This window comes from Ambystoma mexicanum, chromosome 3p (assembly GCF_040938575.1).
Source record: "Ambystoma mexicanum isolate Mex_15411 chromosome 3p, UKY_AmexF1_1, whole genome shotgun sequence".
Classification (NCBI taxonomy): Eukaryota; Metazoa; Chordata; class Amphibia; order Caudata; family Ambystomatidae; genus Ambystoma; species Ambystoma mexicanum.
Window position 1 is genome coordinate 783,949,328 of NC_090925.1, and position 7,482 is coordinate 783,956,809.

The following is a 7,482-nucleotide window of genomic DNA, read 5'->3' on the forward strand; positions in this document are numbered from 1 at the left end:
AGCAAGCAAGTACAGAAACGAAAGCGGGCAGGGCCCCGGAAAGATAAGAAAGGAGCCTCCATAGAAGTAGGTGGTTGCAGGAAAAGTTAAGAGTGGTTCTAACTAGCAACCACCTTCTCTTGACTCCCCCACCGGACACCCGCAGAACAACCAAGCGCACCCGATGGCAAGGCTCTCGCGTTTCCGGGGTCCATGAGTGGGAAAGCCACCCAGTCCTGTCTTTGATTGGAATTCTGGGACCTGTAGTGCATCTACATTTGAAACAGGGAAGAAAAATCAACAAGACCCACAATCCAGAGGGGGGTTAAGACAGGACTGGGTGGCCTTCTCACGCCTTGGCCACTGGAAACTTGAGAGTTCCGCTCATGCACTGCTTACATCTCTCTGCCTCTCTCTCACATGCTCTCTCTGTGGCTGCTTTCACCACACGGTAGCTAGGCCGGACACTACCGACTGCCTTTGGGCCAGCGGCATGGCAAAGGTGAGTCAAAGCACCGGTATCACCAGCGCACGCTCTCCCCAGTCTCGGACCCGACCGGTCGATTTAACTTTGCCTTTCTGGGACTTGTACAGCTGGTTGCATGAGGGTGCGGGGTGGGGAGGGGTGCAGGGGGTGGGGGCTCCGGGGCTAGAAGCGCCAGAATGCAAAGTTAAAACCGGGACTGCACCAGCATCCCCAGAATGGAATTATTATTGTTATGGTATTTATTGAGCGCGGACCAGGCTTCGAGAAGCAACGGAGCGTGCTTTACAGAGAAATGCAACAACACAGATCCACAACAGAGCGCTTTACCGAGGCATGCAACAGTGCAGATGCATAACAGAGTGCTTTTCAGAGGTCAAAGCGGAACAGATGTACTGCAGGGGGTAGGATACGGAGGGTGGCACAGCTGTACAGGGTGGCAGGGAGGAGAGAGGCGGGCGTCGCCTAGAGAGCCGGGTGGTGCGACGTGAAGGCCTAGGTATTGAGGGGGAGAGACTCCTTGAAGAGGTGCGTCTTGAATTCTTTTCTGAATTGTAGGAGCGTGTGGGTCAAGTCTGACGCCGACGGGGAGGAGGTTGCGTAGGCAGAGAAGGCTTGCTTTCTGGTCCTTTCCTTTTTGCAGTGGCAGATTTCAAGCCTGCGGGTGTCCTGTCTTCCGGTGGTGCGTTTTCTGTTGGGTTTCTCGGCGAGGTAGCTGGGTGACTTGAGGGCGACTGCCTTATAGATGATGCGGCAAGACGTGAAGGTGATTCGTGCGTGCAGTGGGAGCCGGTGAAGGTCGATGGAGGGAGGGGTGATGTGGTACCGGCGTAGAGCCATGATGAAGCGTGTGGCTTCGCGTAGGACACTTCTCTGGGGCACAAGGGAGGGCGACGGGAGGCCTTTTCGAGGAGGACGTTGCCCCCATCCAGGTGGGATAGGACCCAGTGCTTGAACGGTGGATCTAAAGCTGTCCGGAGGAATATTGTTGGCCTGCGAAATAACTCCTGTCCTATAACCTACTAATCCTGCCCTGCATTAACGCCAACCAAGGACCAGAGAAATGAGCTTGATGTGACTACATTGGTGCGAGGTAGCTCCTGCCCTATATCGAATTATCCTGCTTAATATCCTCTCCTGCAACCAATCATAAACCGCAACCAGTGAAACCGGGCCCCTGAGATGCAGTGTGCTGAGCCTAAAATGAATGACCCTCTGCCCGAGCAAACATATCTTACTCGGCTCCTAGCTGTGAATCTACCTGGGAGTGCAGCTACCACGAAACACGAGAATGTAATCCTGGAACAGTGGCCCCGCCCCGTAAGAACAAAACATCCACTCCAGTCACTCACCTCTCCTATCACTATGCTCACTCTCTACTTTACACCAACGCACAACAGAGCGCAGCTATACCCCTCGATCAATTTCGGCCTTGCTGCTCACATACGTACTATACCCCACGGAAAGAACGGCCTAGCTGCACACATAAGCGTCCTACACAGGGCTAATGCTGCCAGAATGCTGTCTCGGAGACCAACCACCAGACTGGACACATTCAACTGATCTCTCAATACCACCGCACCTAATGCTAGGATGCAGCTACCATCAGGCAATCGCATCAGCTGCTCACATATTGAGTGCACCCAAGCACCCGACTCTCTCGACTGACCTTGCCTACGGTCCCCAAGGGCGTTCAACCTACACGCGCTTTGAGATCATACCAAGGATATATAGAGCGCTGTGTAAACGCCACATAACAATGACAATGTAGGATGTTGGCCCGACTGACCGGATGGCTGGAGGGAGAGAAAAGGGAGCTGGGCCGGCCTCCCCCAAGGAGAGGCCAGTAGCGAGTGGAGCCATTGCCATGCTCCTGGCTGTCTCGGGGCCCAGCAGAGGCTCCTGGCCCTCTCAGGGCCCAGCAGAGAGTGGAGCAAAGGAGGCCCGCACCTGGCTCTCTCAGGGCCCAGCAGAGAGTTGCGACCGCGCTCAGCAGAGGGTGGAGCAAGGACCGCGCTCCGGGCTGGCCCCTAGGCCCCGAACGGCCACGAACGGCCAGGTTCTATAGGCAGGAAAATGGGGCTGACCTACAGGCACTCGTAACTCAGAGTGTGCTGTGACCCCTGGCGTCTCGGGCAACAGTGCACCGGGCGACACGAGAGCCCTCGAGGCCTGCTCAGAGGCTTATGGGGATGGCTAGAGGGGTGTGTGCGTGTCCCCCGCTTGGCCTGCAGCTGGGTACTTCTGGGAGTTATCAGCATAATCCCGCCTTTCCCAGCCATCCCCACCTAGGCCGCAGTACCTTCTGCCGTTAAAAGAGGGCATCGGGGAGCTCTTTGCTTTCTCATGAGTGCCTGCGTCAGGTTACCAGAAGGGAAGAGAGATTTGGGGGGCAGGGAGGGAGGGAGGGGGCTTCCCATCTGTAAGGGTCTATGTATTCTCATGTAGGTACACTTTGACCTGAAACAAAGAGCCATCAAGTGGAATTCTAAAGTGGGCTTGGTTTCTTTTGGCGCATTGCCCCATTTACATTTAAATGGGCGCACGCACAACAGGGCTGTTGGTATTTTGGCCCACGGGACCTTGGGTGGCACTGCCGCACAGGTCCACTGCACTGGGCGGGGAAGCAGGGGGGTGGGCTGGGTTCAGCCTTCCAAGAATGCACGGTTCCGTGCGATAATATCCCCGCAAAAATGCCGGCATACAAGAATGGCGCCTTTTATTTGCGGCGCTTTTACCCCATAGAACCTGTGGGGGACACCCCCGCAACCCCCATATTTTTTTAATACCATAAAAAATGTCGCCTACGCTGGGGATAATATTAGCCCGATACCGAATTCGCAGCGCAAAAGAGCAGCTCTGTTGTTGATGGTGTGGGCGGCTCTTAAAAGAGCCTTTGGATTTGCGCTGTGGTGGGTGTTCCTCAACCCCCGAATCCATAGAGAGTGCGTCCCTGGCGCTTCAGGGCATAGACCACATCCATGGCGGTGACCGTCTTCCTCTTGGCGTGCTCAGTGTAGGTGACGGCGTCCCGGATCACGTTTTCCAGGAAGACCTTGAGCACACCGCGGGTCTCCTCGTAGATGAGGCCGGAGATGCGCTTGACTCCGCCACGGCGGGCCAGGCGGCGGATGGCGGGCTTGGTAATGCCCTGGATGTTGTCTCGGAGCACTTTCCTGTGCCTCTTGGCGCCGCCCTTGCCGAGACCTTTCCCTCCTTTGCCGCGACCAGACATGTCCGCTTCTGCTGCTGCTCTGCTCGGCACAAGGGAGCTGGGGCTGTGTGTGTGGTGGCCGACGGGAACCGGCTGCTTATATGGACAGAGGGCGGGCCATGGGGGTGGGGGGTGGGGATCGCGCGGCAGGCGTCCGCTCCAGTGCGCACATGCGCAGCATTTCAAAATCAAAATGCCCGCGCTTTCCAGCCGTTACCCCGGCTGGCCTTTGCTGTCTCCGAACTCGGTAAAGGAGGAAAGCGCTTGATTGTCAGCCCTTTAATGTAGAAGCGTAGCTGCGCTTCTGAGACGGGGCGTGCACGAACACACACCACCCCTTCCTCCAATTAAGCCCTTTGTTCTCACTCCCACCCTATCCCTCTGTGACTCACAGTGCAGTGTGCCGCATTCGCGCCCTACTTTGCTCATGCACCCAGAAAGCTGCATGGGTATCGGCAGCATGCGATCAGCCTAAAGGGGTTCTGCGCAACTTGCGATGCAGCCCCTCTTTTTTGCGAAACAAACACATACTCTGTTGTAGTGTTTTTAAAAAAGTGGTGGCGCTGCTGTCAAGGTACTGAGCTCTTTGTCGGAGTGTGTGAGTGGCTCTTAAAAGAGCCTTTGTGTTTTGTTTTTGGGAGAGTGTGTAACTTGGGCTTGTTACTTGCTGGCTTTGCCCCCTGCTTTGTGGCCCTCGGTCTTCTTGGGCAGCAGCACGGCCTGGATGTTGGGCAGGACACCGCCCTGGGCAATGGTGACCTTGCCCAGCAGCTTGTTGAGCTCCTCGTCGTTGCGGATGGCGAGCTGAAGGTGTCTGGGGATGATGCGGGTCTTCTTGTTGTCCCGGGCGGCGTTGCCGGCCAGCTCGAGGATCTCAGCAGTCAGGTACTCGAGCACGGCAGCCAGATAGACGGGGGCTCCGGCTCCCACCCGCTCACCGTAGTTCCCCTTCCGCAGCAGCCTGTGCACACGGCCTACTGGGAACTGCAAGCCTGCCCGGGAGGAGCGAGTCTTTGCCTTAGCACGGGCCTTCCCTCCTTGCTTTCCTCGTCCAGACATGATGCGTTAAGTGGGCGCTCGCTCGTCCAAAGGGAAAGTAATGCCCTGAGCGCGGGAGGGCCGGTATATAAAGACACGGTGGAGCTCTCTCATTGGACAAAACCTAGGCTCTGTGTGAACATCCATTGGAGGGGGAGTCTACTCCTGCCAACCAATCAGAGCTCTGTGCCGGGCACTCAGACACGGAAGGGCTGCAGAACCAAACGGGCCAATGGCGAGCAGGGACTGGCAGCAGCCGATTAAGCACAGGCAGCCTACAAAAGAGAGGGGCCGGGCGCGGTTACGTACTCATTTCTCCCGCTCCTCACAGCGTGAACGTCCGCCGCAGACCATGCCTGAGCCAGCCAAGTCCGCCCCAGCGCCCAAGAAGGGCTCCAAGAAAGCGCTCTCCAAGCCGCCCAAGAAGGACGGGAAGAAGCGCAAGAGGTGCAGGAAGGAAAGCTATGCCATTTACATCTACAAGGTGATGAAGCAGGTGCACCCTGACACCGGCATCTCTTCCAAGGCCATGGGCATCATGAACTCGTTTGTCAATGACATCTTCGAGCGCATCGCCGGGGAAGCCTCCCGCCTGGCTCACTACAACAAGCGCAGCACCATCACCTCCAGGGAGATCCAGACCGCAGTGCGACTCCTGCTGCCAGGCGAGCTGGCCAAGCACGCTGTGTCCGAGGGCACCAAGGCCGTCACCAAGTACACCAGCGCCAAGTGAGGCCACAGCTCCCAGCACCAAAAAAAGAAAAAACCCAAAGGCTCTTTTAAGAGCCGCTCACCACCTCCACTCAAGAGCTCGCATGCTTTGCCTAGCTAGCCCTGCTTTATTCCATCGCCCGGAAAACATAAGGGCAATGATCTCCAATAGGGACCTCGGGGTCGGCGCAAGGAGTCGCGCACCCTACTTGACACGTTCGCTGGGCCGGGAGGGGGAAAACTCTGGGGGCACAGCTAAATGCACAGTACAGGCGATGTAAGGCAGCACTGCCAGGGAAGCGCTCGGGGGCGGCGGGCGGAGAACCGACCATTAGCACACAGCGCTTAGAAGCGGTTGGATTCCAGCATCAGGGCAGGCGTTATAGAAACGTGTGTGTGTGTGGGGCGGTGGTGTTAAGAGCTGGCTGTGCTCTGGCTAAAAGGCACGCAAGCCATCACATAAAATCCTACCGCCACAAGCGCACGAGTTGAAAGCAACCCGAAGGCGAGGTAAACTGGTCGCCAAAGCGCCCTGACAGGCATTTTTTGGGAATGGGGTGCTGCGTCGACTTGGACGCCAGCTGCAGCGCGTTTCGTTCAACACCTGCCAAGACAGGCAGGGGCAATTGGAGCGTTCGCATGATTGCCTTGGGTTTGAGAGAAGGCCATGCCGCCTGTGGGGTGAAGAGAGGCACCACAAGAGGCAGAGTTGAGCAGCTCTCGTGTGTGACAATGTGTTGGCTCTTAAAAGAGCCTTTGTGGTGGTGGGTCGTGCTGACGGTGCCCCTCAGGCCCTCTCGCCTCGGATGCGGCGGGCCAGCTGGATGTCCTTGGGCATAATGGTCACTCTCTTGGCGTGAATGGCGCACAGGTTGGTGTCCTCAAAGAGCCCCACCAGGTAGGACTCGCTGGCTTCCTGCAGGGCCATGACGGCTGAGCTCTGGAAGCGCAGGTCAGTCTTGAAGTCCTGTGCGATCTCCCGCACCAGGCGCTGGAAGGGCAGTTTGCGGATGAGCAGCTCGGTAGATTTCTGGTAGCGCCGGATCTCCCTGAGGGCCACGGTGCCCGGCCGGTAGCGGTGAGGTTTCTTGACACCGCCAGTGGCTGGGGCGCTCTTGCGGGCAGCTTTGGTGGCCAGCTGCTTGCGGGGCGCCTTGCCTCCGGTGGACTTGCGGGCGGTCTGCTTCGTACGGGCCATGGCAACCTTGCCTGCGCGACTTGCTTCCTCTCTACTGCCGACGGCGCAATGGTCTGTGACGGACGCAGAGCGCGCGGGCTGATGTAGACACAGCTCCGCTCCGATTGGCTGGGACAATACCAGGAAACTGGTTTGAAAAAGCCCGCCACACTCAGTGACGAGCCCGAGGCAGAACGTTGGCCTGTTGAAAGGCTGGCGCGCGCGCACGCACAGACCAGGAGGGCTATGATCGGACAGCCAATCTGAGGTTTTCCAGTTATTCCCAAATTCCGCTTTTGAATGACAGCGGGCGCGCGCGTGTGTGTGCGCGTGTGTGCGTGTCTTCTCTCTCTCTCTCTCTCTCTCTCTCTCTCTCTCTCTCTCTGGGGGGGGGTTTATTCATTTTATTTAGGTGGCCATTTTGTATGGCACGGCAAGTGGCGGCGTGGGGCCACTTCAGAGTAGGGGTTTGTGAAGCACCCAGCAAGCAAGTACAGAAACGAAAGCGGGCAGGGCCCCGGAAAGATAAGAAAGGAGCCTCCATAGAAGTAGGTGGTTGCAGGAAAAGTTAAGAGTGGTTCTAACTAGCAACCACCTTCTCTTGACTCCCCCACCGGACACCCGCAGAACAACCAAGCGCACCCGATGGCAAGGCTCTCGCGTTTCCGGGGTCCATGAGTGGGAAAGCCACCCAGTCCTGTCTTTGATTGGAATTCTGGGACCTGTAGTGCATCTACATTTGAAACAGGGAAGAAAAATCAACAAGACCCACAATCCAGAGGGGGGTTAAGACAGGACTGGGTGGCCTTCTCACGCCTTGGCCACTGGAAACTTGAGAGTTCCGCTCATGCACTGCTTACATCTCTCTGCCTCTCTCTC